This window comes from Tachypleus tridentatus, chromosome 8, assembly GCF_004210375.1.
Source record: "Tachypleus tridentatus isolate NWPU-2018 chromosome 8, ASM421037v1, whole genome shotgun sequence".
Taxonomy (NCBI): domain Eukaryota; kingdom Metazoa; phylum Arthropoda; class Merostomata; order Xiphosura; family Limulidae; genus Tachypleus; species Tachypleus tridentatus.
In genome coordinates, this window is record NC_134832.1 from 54175843 (window position 1) to 54197857 (window position 22015).

The window sequence follows — 22015 nt, forward strand, 5'->3', positions numbered from 1 at the left end:
GTTACCGTCAGTTCTACTATTTGTTGGTAAAAAAGAGAAACCAAGGAGTTGGCGGTGGGTGGTGATGATTAACTTCCTTTCCTCCTGTCTGACACTATTAAATTAGGGACGGCTAGCGCAGGTAGCCCTCGAGTATCTCTGCGCGAAATTCAAAAGAAACCAAATCAAATTTCGCTAAAATCGATCACCGCTTAGAATACGTTAGTTGTTAAATTTTCTGGCTGTCGAAAGTTGGTAAGTTTGTTTTGGGTCGCTATGAATGATTAATGAGAGTCTGGTGAACAACACGACCTGCAATGACGGAAAATCGTGTTAAGCTCAGGAGATTCGTGGCTGAAAGAAGAGAAGAAATGAATTTGTTGATTTTATCGGATTCCGCAGCAAATAATTTTAAAACCAGATATGTTTCTATTTGTAATAAAACAGTTTCATCTCTACAATAAAACTACTGATGGACCTCCATTACTAGAAATATAAAATGATTCCCTTGCTCTTAACGTGTCACAGAAAAACAACAACAATATTAAAATAGAAACAACATCTTATTTGAAACACACTTAATTATGACTTTCAACCCTGCCATAATAATTCTTGTATTCTTACTGTTTACGTTCTCCATGTTTTCTGTCGGGCTGGCAAAGATTACAGATTTCCTAACGACAAAATACGGGGCTCAATTCCCAAGTACACACATAGCAAAGACAGCCTATTGTGTAGTTTTCTGCTTCCTACAATATGCTCATCGCGAGTGTGTTTGTATTTTTGTGCGAAATATTTCTGTGTACTTGAGTATATATATATATATCATTGACTTATTTCCCTTCGTCTTCTATTCTCTCCACTTGCCAAAGGCTACAAAGAAGAAATAATTTGCTACCTTTTCTAAACATTAGCGTCTTTTATCTTTAGGTGCTGCAAACGGCACGTAGATTTTGTTTTTTCAAGTACAATCTTTCAGCTCATGGCTTCGTCTCTTAGCGGATTTGAGAGCTAATTATGTCCGCGGCTATTAAGTATTCTCTTTTGTCATTATAAGAGAGTCAATACCCTGTTCAATTATACGCCCAACCCTAGCATAAAAATCGAAATAGCTACAGTTAGTAAGGTTGACAACCATTTTCACCTAACCTTCACCCCGTACAAATTTGTGGTTTACTTTTTTTTTTTTTAGATAATGTGGGAATAGGAAGTTTGTCCATCTAAGTCAAGTAATGAGAACTGGAAGAGTAAAATTCTTCAGTTATTTATAGAAATTAATACTCTCTTCAGATCTTAGCGGAAGTTAAGAAATCGTGTTTGTAAGTTCTTGTACAAACATAAATACTTCAACTTACAATGAGAATGTTTGTTTGTTTTTTGAATTTCGAACAAAACTACTCGACTCGAGGGCTCTCTGTGCTAGCCGTCCCTAATTCAGCAGTTTAAGACTAGAGAGACGGAGGCTAGTCTTCACCATCCACCGCCAACTCTTGGGCTACTCTTTTACCAACGAATAATGGGATTGAACGTCGCTTTATAAAGCTCCCACGGCTATAAAGGCCAGCATGTTTCGTGCGACGGGGATTCGAACCCGTGACTCTCAGATTAACGAACGCTTTAACCCACCTGACCATGCCGGACCTTATAGAGATTTTCTTTTCAACTAAAGTAAGTTGATATGAGCCAGTAAGTTTCCTTTGAAAACATTTAGATAAGTATAATGGTGAAAGTTTCTTATTCCTGTCATGAACTTGTACTTCGTTTGTTAGGGACGCCTAGCAGAGATACCCATCGAGTAGCTTTATGCGAAGTTCAAAAATCAAAACCTTCTTTAATATAATTGTGTATTTTATCTGGTTACAACCTAATTATAATTTTAGAAATAGCTGAATTAATAAAATAATGAGGATGAATTTTCTCTCAATAATCTGGGGTCTGGTACGTGAAAGTGATTTACATTACAGTCTCAAATCTCGAAAACTACTCACTTCTAAGCATTTTTTGTATAACTTTAGTATAAATACATGTAAATCTTGATTCATATGTTGTTTTATACAGATCTTATGTAAATTAAAATGTTCAAATTTGTCCATTTTTATATAGAAAATTGGTTTATTTATAAATTTCATTAATCAGGTCACAAAAGCAAAGTTTGAAGGGAAAAAATGGCCATTTTCTATACTTTTACAACATTAGTGATTAAGAAATAACACATACTATCTAGTAACAAAATGTGTTACATAGTGTAAGTCAGTCACATAAAACATACACGTATCACAATAAACATTTTAATACTCAAATACGAGCACGATTAGAAAAATATTCAAAACGAATGTTTTCACACGTTTCGAAAAGATGGCTAAAAATTATGAAACTAGTTAAACTAACAATTTAGTTTCGTCATTGTTAATTTAGTTTTCATGAGTTTTCAATGTATAACGCCTGACGCGAATTTTTTCAAAAACAATTTTATACTTTCATACTGGATAAAGCTGGATTTCTTCCTTTGATGTACATGTTCTCGTCAGTTAACCACCAACTCTAAGCCTAATCAAAACAACGTACTTTAAAATAATCAAGCTCTCTCACAATGTTTCACGATCTGACTTGAATAACCTTGTGTTTTTAAACAGTTTTCTTGATTTTATATCATGATAACATTGCATATTTACAAATTTAATTTTGCGATGCTTTGAGAAACAATAACTTAAACTTATTTCAGTTCGCATTGACCTCAGAACATGTAGAGTATAAATTTTGGTTTAGATTAAAGTTTGTTTGTTTTGAGATTTTGAAACACTTATAGTCCGACATTATTTGATATGCGTTGAAATATATAATCAAATATATTTCACTTGCCACATTAAAGTGAAGTTTGGAAGTGAACCTTTCATGACAAATATTTAATATTTGTTTAAATATGTTAAATAAATTACAGTAATTATACTGCTAGAAAAATATTTATTAATACACATATAATAATTCAATTGTAGATTGCTTTTAACGTCTACGGGATTCAATCCCCGTCACACCGAATATGCTCGCCTTGAAACCGTGAATTCGTTATAATGTAACAGACAATCCCTTTTTCCGTTGGTGAAAATAGTCCATGAGTTGAAGGTGGGTGGTGTTGACCAGCTGCCTTCCCTAAATCTGTCATTTGTAAATTTGCAATAACTAGTTCAGATCGTCCTCGAATAGCTTTTAGAAAATAAATAATCTGACCTTCTAGGAAGTGTGGAATTGGACGTTAGCCATTTAATAAACAGGGTATGATCAATAAATTCAGCTGCCATGTTTATACCCAAGAAACAATGTTTACATGCAGTTGAAGCAACTCATCAAATTATACTTTATGGTGGCGATCCACTCTTTACCGTTGCTGTTCAACGAACTGCACCATAAGGAACTGTATTGTCGTGAACTTTACCGTACAGCCTGGGATTCACTGGCGTCACACGCTAATGAAACAGAAAAGGAAAAAATATTTGTTCACGTGAAAATATGTTAAAAAGTATACAATACGTATAAACGTGTTCGTTTGAAATAACATCTAGCTTTAGTTTTCCGAGTCCAAAAATACATACCACGAAGACCTGGTTGTGATATAATTATTTCTATGTGGCCTCTTTGACCTGTTATAAACTTTACTTAAAAGTTCAAATGTTTAATGAACATATGTGAGAATAGCATCAAACATGCCCCGAACATATTCAGGTGTGTTTAAATATAGAAATTTTGGCGTAAAGAATTGTCGTTACCCATAGTTCACGTTTTGTGCCGAAATAATCTCACCCAAAAAACGTTAACGTGCACCCAATATTTTCTATATCCATATTAGTAACAACAAAAACAGACACACAACCTGGCTTCTAAAGCTCCTATGGTAAAACCAATGCTTTCGGTCTGCACTTAGCCATCTTACGATATTTCCATTTGAATACGTCAGATCCGGGCCAGTGCTGTGAGCTTATACGTTTTTGTTTCTTTTTTCATAGAAAATAGGTATGCTCGAAATAATCCTAATGGAATATTGAATCATACAACGCTAACTTTAAAAAGTAATATTTATATGTGAGTTTGTTTATCCAGACGTTAAAGTGTTTCATTCGTTGTTTGAAGTTAAGCTACAAAGCTACACAAGTATCGAAACTCGTTTATTAGCGTTGTTAATCCGCAGACATTACGCTGTGCCTATGGGGATGGGGGCGCCATTTTTTTACTTTAAACAAAAAGATTGTAACAAAACATTTATGTAACTCCAAATAAACACTTGAGACATGTCACACTTGATTTTAAAACCCTTACTAATGGACATGATAAAAGAATCATTTGAATAAATTTCTGTTTTATTACTTGAAATGTAAGTGGTCGTAAACATTAGGTGAAATGTCAAAGTTTCATAGTGGACGTTTAGCGCTTTTAGTATTCCTTCTTTAAACACTCGCAGACGTATCCGAATAGTTTTGACATTTATTATAATGTTAATCTTACACCACGAAGAATCAGAGAGAAATTTCCAGTGCCTACCCATCAATTACCTCAGCACTTATCTAATTACATTATTTACCTTCAGGCACATTTAGATAATTAGACAACATCCTAAACAATATCCGTGTTTTCAAACCCAAGGCAATTTACGTCTACTAAAGAATGTTATTTGTAATAAATGTTAATTTCTTGAAATTTCTACCCTGTTCGACTGTACATACGTAGGAAGTTGACAAAGTGTTACGGTTTTAAACTAAAAGTAACGATTTTACTGAATGTAGATTGTATCTGGTTTGATATTTTTACTTTAAACAAAAGCAACAATTTACTGTTTGACAACTTTTTTTTTTTTATAATCCAGGTTTTTATGTGAATTCTGTTCTGTCTTATCTACACAAACATTATCCGAATTGTAGCCGATCATAAACTGTGGACCATTCAAGAAATACTAATGGAACGCAACAATAAGGCTCAAACACTACCCTTAAATTGTGTAAAATATTCAAGAAATATTGATGGAAGTCAACAATAAGGCTCAAACACTATCCTTAAATTGTGTAAACCATTCAAGAAATACCAACGGAAGGCAACCGCAAAGCTCAAACATTCCTAAGTTATATCATCTTAACATGCTGGGACGGAACTTTTAAGACAAAATTATTTAGTTCTCAATTAAAAACAACATTTTATCAGTGGAACTAGAAACTTTTATATAATCAATTAATTTGACATTGAATGTTTAGTTTTAAACTTTTTAATAGCTTGTTTTAATTTTTTACGGACAAACTCTATAATATTTATCTCTATAATAAATTCATTTTATTTCTAAGCTGAAGATTTTTTTTGTCTTATTAACGAAATTGACGTTCAAAGTGTAGTTCTGAACTTTACAACAGAAGTTACGTTAGACGTGTTAAAGGCTATAATAATTTTACTCTATACTAAATACAACACTTTATCGATGCAAGTAAAACTTTCAAAAGATAAAGTAAACTGGTATTAAGTTTAGTTTTAAATTTTATCATAGAAATTGTTTCGTTAGAAGTGTTAACGTCTAAGACAATTTCTTTATGTTATAAACACAACATGGAGTTGGCTGTTGCTTCTCTATTATAGATGTTTATCAACAGAATTCAGTCCACTTTTGGTCACTCTGTAACGTTCCACTTTTTCAAAAATTTCAGTGGTGCTTTAGAAACATAGTCTTAAAAAGAGTGTTTACTTCATACATATATATATTTAAATTATTTTATAAAATACATACTAAATAAGGTTTGTGCTGTCTCCCGGCTTCTACCTGACGCCTTAAGAACAAACTTACTTCCTTTGCATTACATTATATTTTATTATTGGTGGCTCACAGAAAATGGACCATAAACACAAAGTTATTTTCAAAGCCCTTTGTATCACTTCAAACATAAGACGCCACTAAACTATGGTCTATAGTATATCTTCTCACCAACTGGATATTTGCGTGCTAGTCTAGAAATGCATTAGGTTGAATATATTCTGGAAAGTGTAATAGCAGTTAGTAACTGTGAACAAAGTAAACAAATGGAAATTGTTGTCTGAAACGGATCTCGAACAAAATAAAACTTTTTTTTACATTAAACTGTATTTACTGTATTTTAACTATCATACAGGATTGCACATAAGACTGGTACGTAGGAAAAACATAAGATAAACTACACATAAGAAACATTTTTTTAAATCAAATATCTAAGTGTAGACATAACACCTTTAACTATTTACCAGGTTACAGTATTCTAACAATAAGATACTGAACCATTTTATATTATTATTTTTAATTTAACTTCATCTTCAGTGGTTTTGTTTTACGTATCCAATTCCAGTGTTTATACTACCTTATTAATAAGATGTTATAATTAATTATACTTTGTTTCAAAGTAACCATAGTTATTTTACAATTAGCAACTGAAGATATGAATTTTTAAAAACTTAAACTGATCTGTGACACAAAACTCATAATATTTTAACTTGTGCATTATTGGAATCCAGATGATTAAAGCGCTCGACTCGAAATCCGAGGGTCGTGGATTCGAAAACCTTTAACACCAAACTTGCTCGCCCTTTCAGCCATTAGGGCATTTTAATGTGACGGTCAATCCCACTATTCGTTGATAAAAGAGTAGCCCAAGAGTTGGCGGAGGGTGATGTTGACAAGCTACTTTTCTTCTTGTTTTATACTGCTAAATTAGAGACGGCTAGAGCAGATTGTCCTCGTGCAGCTTTGCGCGAAATTCAAAAACAAACAAATAGATATTGTAGATGGAGAAGAAAAAATTACTTTTCGTAAACATCCTTAGCCAAACTAATCGAAAATTAAAGAAACTCACAAAAAGTTGTGAAATGTTCTAGTGAATCTCTAATTTCTTTACTTTCATAATGTGAATATTTTATTATAATTTCGAATATTAGAAGATAACACGATCATGCTCACCATATTACAAAACAATTGTTTATTGGGTTTAACAGTTTATTGTTATTGGTGAAGCAAAATAAAACAAAAAGATAGAGGGTTTGTAAGTTTCAGAACTGTAAACGTGTCTGATTTCAGGGTATAACAAACTGGGATATTCGAAAATTATAAAACTTATGGTCTCATAAAGGGGCGCTTTAGAAATTCAAAAAAAGCGTAGGATGTTTTCAACTACAAGTAAAGGTCAAAAGGTCAATGAACCCGAGCCCTACCTGGTATTTAAAGACCTAAATCCTGGCAAAGAAAGTGAAGAAATAGACGTAAATTTATGTTAGCCTTTCTTATAAAGTCTTTAGAATAAAGATGGTGCGTGGATTGGACAATTGACAAGTAATGTGTTACTTAGCAACAGAACCCGTTTACTTGTATATGAAGCGTGGTGCACTAGAACGTTTAATTATGTCTGAATTACGATCTAACGACACGGTGACGTTTGGAAGGTATTTGCGACAGTGGCATTCAAGGGCCATATTACACTCTTGTTTGCTTCATTGATTGGTTGTTCAGAATTAAGCACAACGCTTTACACAATGAGCTATCTGTATCTCTGCTCATCATGGGTATTGAAACCCGTCCACAGATATACTGCTGAGCCATTGGAGGATAATATTAGTTTATAGTAGGTATATAATGTTAGAAAACTTTGTTTATTTTATGTTCATTGTAGGAGATTTCAGAGAAAACATGTTATAGGGAGTTGATACTAGCACTAATTCTTATATCAGTCATATTATATGGAATTTTAGAGGATTCATGTTATAAGAATTATGTATTTGCTTCTTTATGTTTGGGAGAGATTAGTATTAATCTTTATGCCAGACGTATTATAGAAAACTGGTTTTAGTTTTTATATAAAACATAACTGAGGGAGTCTTTATAAATGTTTACACGAGGTACAACGTATATAGATGTTCAAATGTAAACATATTTTAAGAAGCTGGCACCAGTGTGTGTGTGTTTTCTTATCGCAAAGCAACATCGGGCTATATATTGAGTCCATCGAAAGAACTCGAACCCTAATTTCAGCGTTGTAAATACGTAAACATACCGTTGTACCAGAAGTGGGACGCTGGCACTCCTTTCTAAAAGCAAAATATTGAAACTCGGTTTTTAGCAGTGTGAGTCCGCAGACATACCCTGTTCAACTGGGTAGGCTAATCTGTTGTTAAAAACAATACGTGAATAAATAACTTTACTACTTTAATACGAAGGCTATCTGCACTAACCGTCCCCAATTTAGCAGTGTAAGACTAAAAAGAAGACAACTAGTCATCACCACCCACCGCCAACTCTTGGACTACTCTTTTACCAACAAATAGCGAGATTACCGTTAGATGATTACGTCCACATGGCTGCTAAGAATATATATAGGCGTATATTTATTTTTAGGTTTCCAAGTAGGGTTACTAATAATAAGACGTGCTACCTGTTTCATTTTCTTCTTTAAGTGGGCCCGGCATGGCCAGGTGGGTTAAGGCGTTCGACTCGTAATCTCAAGGTCGTGGGTTCGAATCGCCGTCACATCAAACATGATCGCTTTTTCAGCCGTGGGGCGTTATAACTTGACGGTCAAACCCACTCTTCGTCAGTAAAGAGTAGCCCAAAAGATGGCGGTGGATGGTGATGACTAGCTGCCTTACCTCTAGTCTTACACTGCCAATTAGGGACGGCTATCGCAGACAGCCCTCGTGTAACTTTGAACGACATTCAAAACAAACAATATTTGCGTGTTTCATTATTCACTGTTTAATGGGGTAGCTACGCTGTGCCCATTGCGAGGATCGTGTCTCAAAAAAAATAAGTTATTCCACTGTAATAAAACCACCAATATTCTGTTTAAAGTTATAATTTTGAGTTTTAAATATAAAAATGAACTAGACAGAGTGAAGTAAAATTCATTAAATGTGTTGAAATTTTTATTAAGTAAAATAAAATAAATAAAATAAAAATAACAGAAATATATTTTCGAACGGTTCTCAATCCAAATTCTACTTTTGTTTACACAAGTAAAACTATGAATGGGAAATAATGTTTTCACTACGAATAATTTTACAAATGGAAGATATATCCATCCCAGCCTAGCTCAAGGGTTAGCTCGAAAATTATAAAGTTAAAATGCTGTGTTCGATTCCACCTGTTAATATACCGCAGGTAGTATATTTGGCATATCTACAATAAAATGTAAGTTCATGAAAACGCTAGCTCTATTTACTCACTAAGTAAAAATAACAAATACATGAAACTTGTTCGTACTAAATTAATATATCGAATTGAAATGTGCTACTGATGTAAGCAATAAGTAACAAGACAGTCGGAATTCCAAATGTCAGCTACAGTCTAAGATTTTACACTTTTATCATGAAAACTCAGTTTCTTAAAACTTTGTTTTTTCTTGAATTTCGCGCAAAGCTACTCGAGGGCTATCTGCGCTAGCCGTCCCTAATTTAGCAGTGTAGGACTAGAGGGAAGGCAGCTAGTCATCACCACCCACCACAAACTCTTATTCTACTCTTTTACAAACGAATAGTGGGATTGACCGTACAGTTATAACGCCCCCACGGCTGGGAGGGCGAGCATGTTTGGCGCGACTCGAGCGCGAACCCGCAACCCTCAGATTAGGAAGCGCAAGCCTTAACGCGCAAGGCCATGTCAGGCCCTAATCGTGTTTCTAGTTTTATTATTTGACTTAACCGATATCACAAACAAAGCTGAAGGAAACAAAACAAAGAAAAGGCTTTATTGTCGACAGCAGGCCACCAAAATACATTCTGTATCGTATATCAGTATTATGTAATTCTTTTCACTTTATTTACTAAGGTTCTTTTTCAGTTACCTATTCTACAGAAGATAACTTTTCCAGTAACGTATAAAACCTCGAGAAAATAATGTATTTAGGTTATACAGAAAAGTTCTCTCGTTTTAATGGTCTATTTATTAAAATATAGTAAGTTATATGCTAAAGAAACGAACGTGCACTTCCCCTGTTTCAATATATTTATAGATATACACCCGATTTATGCTTAAAGAATTTATATATATAAAACAAAACAACCGATCGATACCCAATGTCAGTTCTTAGAAATCCATAGTATGGTTGGTAACATCAGATTAGACGATTGCCGCTAAAACAACAACATGAATTTCTAATCAGTGATGACGAGAAACCCACTTGTTGAGAAAATTTATATGCAAAAACGGCTCGTTTGGGCTGAAACACAAGCAATTAACACAGCATTACATCCACCACTATACTGGTACAGATATGTAGATGACACGGTTGCGGGATTCAAATCTACGGAACACATACTTAATTTTTCAATCACATTAACTCTATACATCCCAACATTAACTTCACATGTGAACAGGAAGAAAACAATCAAATATCATTTCTTAACCTCAAAATTACAAGAACTGATACACAATTTCAAACAGAAATCCACCGAAAAATCACCCATACTGGACTATACATTCCTTGGGACTCAGCACATGAAACAAAACAAAACTCAACATACTAAGAAACCAAATAAACACAGCCATAAACTATGCTCACCAGATAAAATTAACGATGAATTAGACAAAATAAAACAATACTTCACCAACATCAATAAGTTTCCTCCACAAACCGTAGAAAACATTATACGCACACACCTAGACATAAAGCAAAATCAACCACCAACTAAAGTAAATACAGCTCACGAATCAAAAACCACGAAACCATATACTGCTGTATACCATATATTCGGACATCAGCAAACAAATAACCAACATTTGGCAAAATTAGTAACAAAATATGACATTCCAATTAATACCAAATTTATTCAAAAACCCGGCACAAAACTAAGGTCTATACTATGTAAAAACTACACTGACAAACACAACACCAACATTATTTATAAAATACAATGTGATAACTGCCACGACTTCTATATTGGAGAAACAAGTAGAAAAATGGAAACCAGAATCAAAGAACATAAAAAGTCACCTTCACACGTTTTCGAACACTGCAAGTCAAATAAACACAACATAACCATAGAAAACACTCAAATACTAAATAAAGAAACAAACATAAACAAACATAAAATTAAAGAAGCCTTACTTATACAACAACTTAAACCCAAAATAAACCAATATAAAGGAACGCCTTTATACCTATATTAATAAAATAAATAAAATTATATATTCAAACATTAATACCGCCCTCTACATTTCGACACACAGTTACACAACCCCTTTCAAACATGTGGTCAGCTTCCGGTCAGTTACCTCTTTCTTTGTGAACCTGACGATGACCGAAGAAGGTCGAAACGTTGTTCGCTCTTCTATGTAAAAGTGTTTTCTCAGCCCAAACGAGCCGTTTTTGCATATAAACATGAATTTCTGAACTGTTTTAAACAAACTTCTGTCGTTTTTGATACTGTGTGCTTTACCTCGGTTTTTATTTAAACAGAAACTTGCTCAGAAACAAAATTTCTGATAATATACTTATTTCTCCTCTATGAAAAATAAAAACTTTATAAGAAGGGAGAAAAACTCTATCACCTCAGAAAGCAAATTAAAGAAGACTATGGGCCGGCGTGGTTAAGTGAGTTAAGGTGTTCAACTAGTAATCTGAATATCACGGGTTCGAATCCCAGTCACACCAAACATGCTCACCCTGTTAGCCTTGGGAGCATTATAACGTCACGGTTAATCCCATTATTGGTTGGTAAAAAGTAGTCCAAGAGTTGGCGGTGGGAGGTGATAACTCGCTGCCTTCTCTCTAGTCTTACACTGCTAAATTAGGGGCAGATAGCCCTCGTGTATTTTTGATAGAAATTCTAAAACAAACAAACAAATAGAAGACTATTGAAACAGTTACATCGTGAGCACGTGCCTAGTAATCAAATTATTCTATTAATGAATCCTTATCGTATCCTGTGAAGAGGATATTAAAAATAAAACTTCGTAATAATACTTAAATTACAAAGTAATTTTGTTGCTCTCACAAACAACTTATACGTATTACTGAGTGATTGTCTTCGTACTCATAAAGGTTTGTAATGTGATTGTAACTATATGTCTTCTAACGTACATTTACAGTATGAAGATTTAATGAAAGATGATGAATTTTCTTAGAAAGTCAGAACCTTAATAACTCCTATAGCATATCCTCAATAGCTTGTTTAATAATGTTTTAAATTACATGATTAATAATGACTCTATTTTCTAATATTCTTGAACATCTACAGTTGCTCTTAATTTAATATGTATACAAATATATATAATATAACCATAACATTTAAACCAAAACAAAATACATTAAAATTCAATTTACTATGTCACTAGTTAAGGCTATCGTACAGGGTGTTTGGAAAGTCAATATGCAGTTTTGTAATCATATTTTATTCAGTCTATTTCAACGCCAGCAACTGGTAGCGGTGTTTAGAAACAAAATAAGAAAGATCCAGGCCTGTATTGATGCCAACGGGTGTCACTTTCAACATTGTTTATAATCGTCATTCATATTTACCTCCTGTATTCTGTATTGAAACATGTCTGTTAATAAATATATAAGTGCACACTGACTTTCCGAACACCCCATTACTTACCAACATAAAGACTGAACAATACAATGGAAGGTGCGATCATTCACATATATTGAATATATTTTAGTGAAACTAACTAAATACATTCAAATGAATTTAAATATATTTGTATATATATGGTATTTATTATTTCATTATACAAATAAGACCAACTATTACTGACCCGTAATGGCCAGGTAGTTAAGGCACTTGACTCGTAATCTGAGGGTCACGGGTTCAAATCCCTTCACACGAAACATGCTCGCCCTTTCAGTAGTGTAAGCGTTATAAAGCGACAGTCAATTCCAGTATTTGTTGGTAAAAGAGTAGCTCAAGAGTTTGCGGTGGGTAGTGATGACTAGCTGCCTTCCTTCTAGTGTCACACTGTTAAATTTTCTCACTGTTTCTCACTTTAGAAACACCACAACATGGAGTTTGAACGTCGTATGCTAAACTTAGTCTTCACCACTAACATTCTGAAAATTGAATTTGACTATAATTACTGTAATCACATGTACATGTAATAATAAACTAAAGAACACATAAATTATTATAATCATGTGTGTATGTGATAATGAAATGAGAAAGAACACATAAATTATTATAACCATGTGTGTATGTGAAAATGAAATGAGGAAGAACACATAAATTATTATAACCATGTGTGTGAAAATGAAATGAGGAAGAACACATAAATTATTATAATCATGTGTGTATGTGAAATGAAATGAGAAAGAACACATAAATTATTATAACCATGTGTGTATGTGAAAATGAAATGAGGAAGAACACATAAATTATTATAACCATGTGTGTATGTGAAATGAAATGAGGAAGACACATAAATTATTATAATCATGTGTGTATGTGAAAATGAAATGAGAAAGAACACATAAATTATTATAACCATGTGTGTATGTGAAAATGAAATGAGGAAGAACACATAAATTATTATAACCATGTGTGTATGTGAAAATGAAATGAGGAAGAACACATACATCATTATAATCATGTGTTTGTTTGTTTGTTTGTTTTTCAATTTCACACAAAGCTACTTGAGGGTTCTCTGTGCTCGCCGTCCCTAATTTAGTAATGTAAGACTGAGGGAAGGCAGCTAGTCATTACCACCCACCGCCAACTCTTGGGCCACTTTTTTACCAACGAATAGTGAGATTGACCGAAACATTATAACACACCCACGGCTGAAACGGCAAGCATCTTTGATGTAACTAGGATTCGAACTTTCGGCCCTCATATTAAGCTTTAACCACCTTGCCACATTTTAAATATTAATCGATCTTGGTATACAATTGTACTAGAAATTTCCTTTAACCAATGACGTCATGTGTTAATATAAATGTGAAATGCATTTTACAAGTATTGCTTATGTTTTAAAAAATGTATTCAACATTTACACTTTAAATTAAAATTTTAGAAGTAAGGCTGGTTATAGAATGGAGAGTAATAATAGTAACATTGAATTCTCATCAACTGAATTTTTATTCTTGTTTCCAGTAAAAAATAATAGAAAATAAATACAATGATTTTGTTTTCATAAACGTAGTTCAAGTGTTTCTTGTTACACCATAATCATAAAGTTAGTACATTTTAATAAATGTGTATATTATATATATAATCCAGTAAAACCTGTCACAAGACAGAATCGCATAGCACTGAGTAAAATTTTCGGCTTAGACATAGTGAACATGCATTTCCTTAATTGGGCTCCGCATAGCCAAATGTGTTAAGGCGTTCGACTAGTAATCTGAGGGTCGCTGGTTAGAATCCCGGTCGCACCGAACATGTTCGCCCTTTCAGCCGTGGGGACATTATAATGTTGCGGTCAATCTCACTTTTCGTTGGTAAAAGAGTAGTAGTCCAAGAGTTGGCGGTTGGTGGTGATGACTAGCTTCCTCCCTCTAGTCTGACACTGCTTAATTAGGGACGTCTAGCGCAGATAGCGCTCGAGTAGTTGCGCGAAATTCAAAAACAAACAATTATATATAATTTTTAGCAGAACGTTACTTGCTTGACTCAAGGAAGTAAGACGTTTGTGAATAAAGTTATTATACTGTTTGTCCTATATTTATTAGAATAATAATAAAATAGACATTTAAAATACACTAAAGCACACAAAATCTTATTCAAATTTATTTGAAGATAGTGTTCAACTTCAACTATTTCGTTTTTTATGGGCTTCTCATGTGGTTCAAACAGAAAGCCAATTTTCTCCCTTCATTTTCACATACAATTTTATAGTGTTAATATAACTTAACACTTCTGATGAAGTAGGAACTTCTATTTCCTCACTATCTTTTCCATTTTATTCATCATTTGAATCTCTCACACTGTTACCATCTGGAGATTCTATTGTAGATTGTAAATCAATTTCATCAGTTTCTGTTAAAACATTATTGTCAACGTTTACAAAACGTTTCACGTTCACAGAATCATCTGCATCAGTCTTGACAATCAGATGGATTTTACTAGAATCGTCATAACAAACAACTTCTCCACAATCTCCGCCATTATCAAGAATAAATCCATACTTTCGAAAGACTTTATTACCATTTGATTGAATAATTTCAAAATGCAATTGCGTCTAACACATCAATTTTCATGGCCATTTCAGATGCTCTTTTATAGTCATCCATGTATGCAATAATATGTTGAAGCATCAATTTTCAGTATTTTAGTTTTATGTAGAACTGATGTTGCACACGGAAATAGAAAAACTAAAGGAACATTTAAAGTTTAAGCAAATTATTAATTAAACAAAAATTTATTAATATTTAAAAAAATTAGTAATTAACTAGCCCTCACGCTAGTACAGCGGTATGTCTTACAACGATAAAATCAGAGGTTTGACTCCCCTCGGTGGGCTCAGCAGATAGCCCCCTGTGACTTTACTATAAGAAAACACAAACACACAGTAATTAAATAAGAAATTAATATTCAATTAAAAATATTTTATCCGCCTTACTTAGGTTTTAGTCCTAGTTGTTGATAGATGAGGTAGGTGAAAGATAGTTTTCCGTCCGCCTAACGCAGGTTCCGCCATTTTGTAAGAGAAATCTTATGATAACGCTGCAAAATTTGATATATCCGGTTTAACATGTTTCTGCAGTTTCCGGATTAGACAGGTTTTACTGTATATATACATATATATATATATGTTTAGCTCACTTTCTATATCGTCTCTTTCTGTAATTTGGTTTCAGTATGGAGTACATTGGCGTTTTATGACCACAACACTGATTTTCAAAAAGTCGCTGCAAGTAATGCGACTTCGTTCAAATTCTAGTTTCTGAACAGATAACGTTTCAATCTACACTAGATGGGCTAAATCAATTAGGTCAAGTCTCTTGGGTTAATTAATGAGATCTATAGGGCTTATAACGCAAAAGTTCGGGCTCAATCTCTGTGGTAGAGAGCCCATTGTGTGGTTTTGTAGTAAAACAGAGGAAAACGTACATCACATTTGTTTTCATTACACGCGGTAGATAAAACATCTGTTTATAAAAAATCCTGTGTCTATTTCATATATGTGTTAGAGTAGAACATATAAACTGAACTTCTGTTTTAATATTTGTAACAAAATATAAAATAAACAAAATCAGTTTTCCTAAAATATGTTGGTCATTAACTTCTATATATGATTTCTAAGAAACACTAAAACAATGATTTGACAGACAAACGGTTGAATCTCTGGGTCTGTTAACACTAAAACGAGTCTGCGCGTAAGAATAATTCTCTGATTATAAAAATTCAAAATTCCATTATTCTGAGTACATGAATTACCATTTCCTCGGAACCCTATCTGAAGGCCAAAATCAATCATTTTTATAGGATATTGTTTAAACATTGTTTCTTGAAGAAACAATAAAAAATCAATAAGAAGAATATTTTGAGACAGTGAAGACGTCACATATCTTACCTGACCCGGCATGACCGGGTAATAATAATAATAATAACATTGAAGACGTCTCATATCTTACCTGACGCGGCATGACCGGGTAATAATAGTAATAATAGTAACATTGAAGACGTCTCATATCTTACCTCACCCGGCATGACCGGGTAATAATAGTAATATTGAAGACTTCTCATATCTTACCTTATCCGGCATGACCGGGTAATAATAGTAATAATAGTAACATTGAATTCTAATCAACTGAATTTTTATTCTTGTTTCCAGTAAAAAATAATAGAAAATATATATTATATATATATTATATATAATTCAATATTGCTTATGTTGTTAACAAATGTATACACTTTAAATTAAAATTTTGGAAGTAAGGCTGGTTGTAGAATATAGAGTAATAATAGTAACATTGAATTCTAATCAACTGAATTTTTATTCTTGTTTCAGTAAAAATAATAGAAAATACATACAATGATTTTGTTTTCAGAAAAGTAGTACAAGTGTTTCTTGTTACACCATAATCATAAAGTTAGTACATTTTAATAAATATACATGTTATATATAATCCAAAGGTAAAACCTGTCTAAGGCAGAATCGCACAGCACTGAGTAAAATTTCCGGCAGACATAGTGAACATGCATTTCCTAATTGGGCTCCGCATGGCCAAATGTGTTAAGGCGTTCAACTAGAAATCCGAGGGTCGCTAGTTAGAATCCGGTCGCACCGAATATGTTCGCCCTTTCAGCCGTGGGGACATTATAATGTGACTATCAATCTCACTATTCGTTGGTAAAAGAGTAGTAGTCCAAGAGTTGGCGGTGGGTGGTAATGACTAGCTTCCTTCCTCTAGTTTCACACTGTTGAATTATGGACGTCTAGCGCAGATAGCGCTCGAGTAGTTTTGCGCGAAATTCAAAAAACAAACAATTATATATAATTTTTTAGCAGAAAGTTACTTGCTTGACTCAAGAGAAGTAAGACGTTTGTGAATAAAGTTGTTATACTGTTTGTCCTATATTTATTAGAATAATAATAAAAATAGACATTTAAAATACACTCAAGCACACAAAATCTTATTCAAATTTATTTGAAGATAGTGTTCAACTTCAACTGTTTCGTTTTTTTATGGGCTTCTCAAGTGGTTCAAACAGAAAGCGCGACATTCAAGAACAAACAAAGTTTTAAGAAACTGAGTTTTCATGATAAAAGTGTAAAGTCTTAAACTGTAGCTGACATTTGGAATTCCAACTGTCTTGTTACTTATAGCTTATATCAGTAGCACATTTCAATTCGATATATTAATTTAGTACGAACAAGTTTCATGTATTTGGTATTTTTACTTAGTGAGTAAATAGAGCTAGCGTTTTCATGAACTTACATTTTATTGTAGATATGCCAAATATACTACCTGCGGTAAATTAACAGCTGGAATCGAACACAGTATTTTAGCTTTATAATTTTCGAGCTAACCCTTGAGCTAGGCTGGGATGGATATATCTTCCATTTGTAAAATTATTCGTAGTGAAAACATTATTTCCCATTCATAGTTTTCACTTGTGTAAACAAAAGTAGAATTTGGATTGAGAACCGTTCGAAAACATGTTTCTGTTATTTTAATTTTATTTTACTTAATAAAAATTTCAACACATTTAATGAATTTTACTTCACTCTGTCTAGTTCATTTTTTATATTTAAAACTCAAAATTATTACTTTAAACAGACTATTGGTGGTTTTTATTACAGTAGAATAACTTATATTCTTTGAGACACGATCCTCGCAAAGGGCACAGCGTAGCTACCCCATTAAACAGTGATTAATGAAACACGTAAATATTCTGTTTTGAATGTCGTTCAAAGCTACACGAGAGCTGTCTGCGATAGCCGTCCCTAATTTGGCAGGGTAAGACTAGAGGTAAGGCATCTAGTCATCACCATCCCCCGCCATCTTTTGGGCTACTCTTTTACTAACGAATAGTGGGTTTGACCGTCAAGTTATAACGCCTCACGGCTGAAAGGGCGATCATGTTTGATGTGACGGCGATTCGAACCCACGACCTTGAGATTACGAGTCGAACGCCGCCCACCTGGCCATGCCGGGACCACTTAAGAAGAAAATGAAACAGGTAGCACGTCTTATTATTAGTAACCCTACTTGGAAACCTAAAAATAGATATACGCCTATATATCAGTTCTTAGCAGCCATGTGGACGTAATAATCTAACGGTAATCTCGCAATTCGTTGGTAAAAGAGTAGTCCAAGAGTTGGCGGTGGGTGGTGATGACTAGTTGCCTTCTTTTTAGTCTTACACTGCTAAACTGGGGACGGTTAGTGCAGATAGCCTTCGTATTAAAGTAGTAAAGTTATTTATTCACGTATTGTTTTTTACAACAGATTAGCCCACCCAAAAAAACACGGTATGTCTGCGGACTCACACCGCTAAAAAACCGAGTTTCAATATTTTGCTTTTAGAAAGGAGTGCCAGCGTCCCCCATCTGGTACAACGGTAAGTTTACGTATTTACAACGCTGAAATTAGGGGTTCGACTTCTTTCGGTGGACTCAATATATAGCCCGATGTTGCTTTGCTATAAGAATCATACACACACACCAGTGCCAGCTTCTTAAAGTATGTTTACATTTGTACATTTTATATACGTTGTATCTCGTGTAAACATTTATATAGACTCCCTAAGTTATGTTTTATATAAAAACTAAAACCAGTTTTCTATAATACATCTGGTATAAAGATTAATACTAATCTCTCCCAACCATAAAGAAGCAAATACATAATTCATATATAACATGAATCTTCTAAAATTCCATATAATATGACTGATATTAGTGCTAGTATCAACTCCCTATAACATGTTTTTTCCTGAAATCTCCTACAATGTACATAAAATAAACAAAGTTTTCTAACATTATATACCTACTATAAACTAATATTATCCTCAATGGCTCAGCAGTATATCTGTGGACTCACTGCTAGAAACCGGGTTTCAATACCCGTGATGGGCAGAGTACAGATAGCTCATTGTATAGCTTTGTGCTTAATTCTGAACAACAAATCAATGAAGCAAACAAGAGTGTAATATGGTCCTTGAATGCCTCTGTCGCAAATACCTTCCAAACGTCACCGTGTCGTTAGATCGTAATTCAGACATAATTAAACGTTCTAGTGCACCACGTTTCACATACTAGTAACCGGGTTCTGTTGCTAAGTAACACATTACTTGTCAATTGTCCAATCCACGCACCATCTTTATTCTAAAGACTTTATAAGAAAGGCTAACATAAATTTACGTCTATTTCTTCACTTTCTCTCTGCCAGGATTCAGGTCTTGAAATACCAGGTACGGCTCGGGTTCATTGACCTTTTGAACTTTACTTGTAGTTGAAAACATCCTACGCTTTTTTGGAATTTCAAAAGCGCCCCTTTTTATGAGACCATAAGTTTTTATAATTTTCGAATATCCCAGTTTGTTATACACTGAAATCAGACACGTTTACAGTTCTGAAACTTACAAACCCTCTATCTTTTTGTTTTATTTTGCTTCACCAATAACAATAAACTGTTAAACCCAATAAACAATTGTTTTGTAATATGGTGAGCATGATCGTGTTATCTTCTAATATACGAAATTATAATAAAATATTCACATTATGAAAGTAAAGAAATTAGAGATTCACTAGAACATTTCACAACTTTTTGTGAGTTTCTTTAATTTTCGATTAGTTTGGCTAAGGATGTTTACGAAAAGTAAATTTTCTACTCCCCACAATATCTGTTTGTTTGTTTTTAAATTTCGCGCAAAGCTGCACGAGGACAATCTGCTCTAGCCGTCCCTAATTTAGCAGTATAAGACTAGAAGAAAAGTAGCTAGTCAACATCACCCTCCGCCAACTCTTGGGCTACTCTTTTATCAACGAATAGTGGGATTGACCGTCACATTAAAATGCCCCCATGGCTGAAAAAAGCGAGCATGTTTGGTGTAAAGGTTTTCGAATCCACGACCCTCGGATTACGAGTCGAGCGCTTTAATCACCTGGCTTCCAATAATGCACAAGTTAAAATATTATGAGTTTTGTGTCACAGATCAGTTTAAGTTTTTAAAAATTCATATCTTCAGTTGCTAATTGTAAAATTACTATGGTTACTTGGAAACAAAGTATAATTAATTATAACATCTTATTATTAAAGTAGTATAAACACTGGAATTGAATACGTAAAACAAATCCACTGAAGATGAAGTTAAATTAAAAATAATCATATAAAATGGTTCAGTATCTTATTGTTAGAATACTGTAACCTGGTAAATAGTTAAAGGTGTTTTGTCTACACTTAGATGATTTAAAAAAATGTTTCTTGTGTAGTTTATCTTATGTTTTTCCTACGTTCCAGTCTTGTGCAATCCTGTATGATAGTTAAAATACAGTAAATACAGTTTAATGTAAAAAAAGTTTTATTTTGTTCGAGATCCGTTTCAGACAACAATTTCCATTTGTTTACAGTTACTAACTGCTATTACACTTTCGAGAATATATTTAACCTAATGCATTTCTAGACAAGCACGCAAATATCCAGTTGGTGAGAAGATATACTATAGACCATAGTTTAGTGGTGTCTTATGTTTGAAGTGATACAAAGGGCTTTGAAAATAACTTTGTGTTTATGGTCCATTTTCTGTGGTCCACCAATAATAAAATATAATGTAATGCAAAGCGAAGTAAGTTTGTTCTTAAGGCATCAGGTAGAAGCCGGAGACAGCACAAACCTTATTTAGTATGTATTTTATAAAATAATTTAAATATATATATGTATGAAGTAAACACACTTTTAAGACTATGTTTCTAAAGCACCACTGAAATCTTTGAAAAGTGTAACGTTACAGAGTGACCAAAAGTGGACTGAATTCTGTTGATAAACATCTATAATAAAGAATCAACAGTCAACTCCATGTTGTGTTTATAACATAAAGAAATTGTCTCAGCTGTTAACACTTCTAACGAAACAATTTCTATGATAAAATTTAAAACTAAACTTTAATACCAGTTTACTTTATCTTATGAAAGTTTTACTTCCATCGATAAAGTGTTGTATTTGGTATAGAGTAAAATTATTATAGCCTTTAACACGTCTAACGTAACTTCTGTTGTAAAGTTCAGAACTACACTTTGAACGTCAATTTCGTTAATTAGACAAAAAAAATCTTCAGCTTAGAAAGAAAATGAATTTATTATATAGTTAAATGTTATAGAGTTTGTCCGTAAAAAATTAAAACAAACTGTTATGAAGTTTGAAACTAAACTTTGAATGTCAAATTAATTGATTATATAAAAGTTTCTAATTCCACTGATACAATGTTGTTTGTAAAAGTGAACTAAATAATTTTGTCTTAAAAGTTCCGTCCCAGCATGTTAAGATGATATAACTTAAGAATGTTTGAACTTTGCGGTTGCCTTCCGTTAGTATTTCTTGAATGGTTTTCACAATTCAAGGGTTGTGTTTGAGCCTTATTGTTGCCTTCCATCAGTATTTCTTGAATAGTTTAC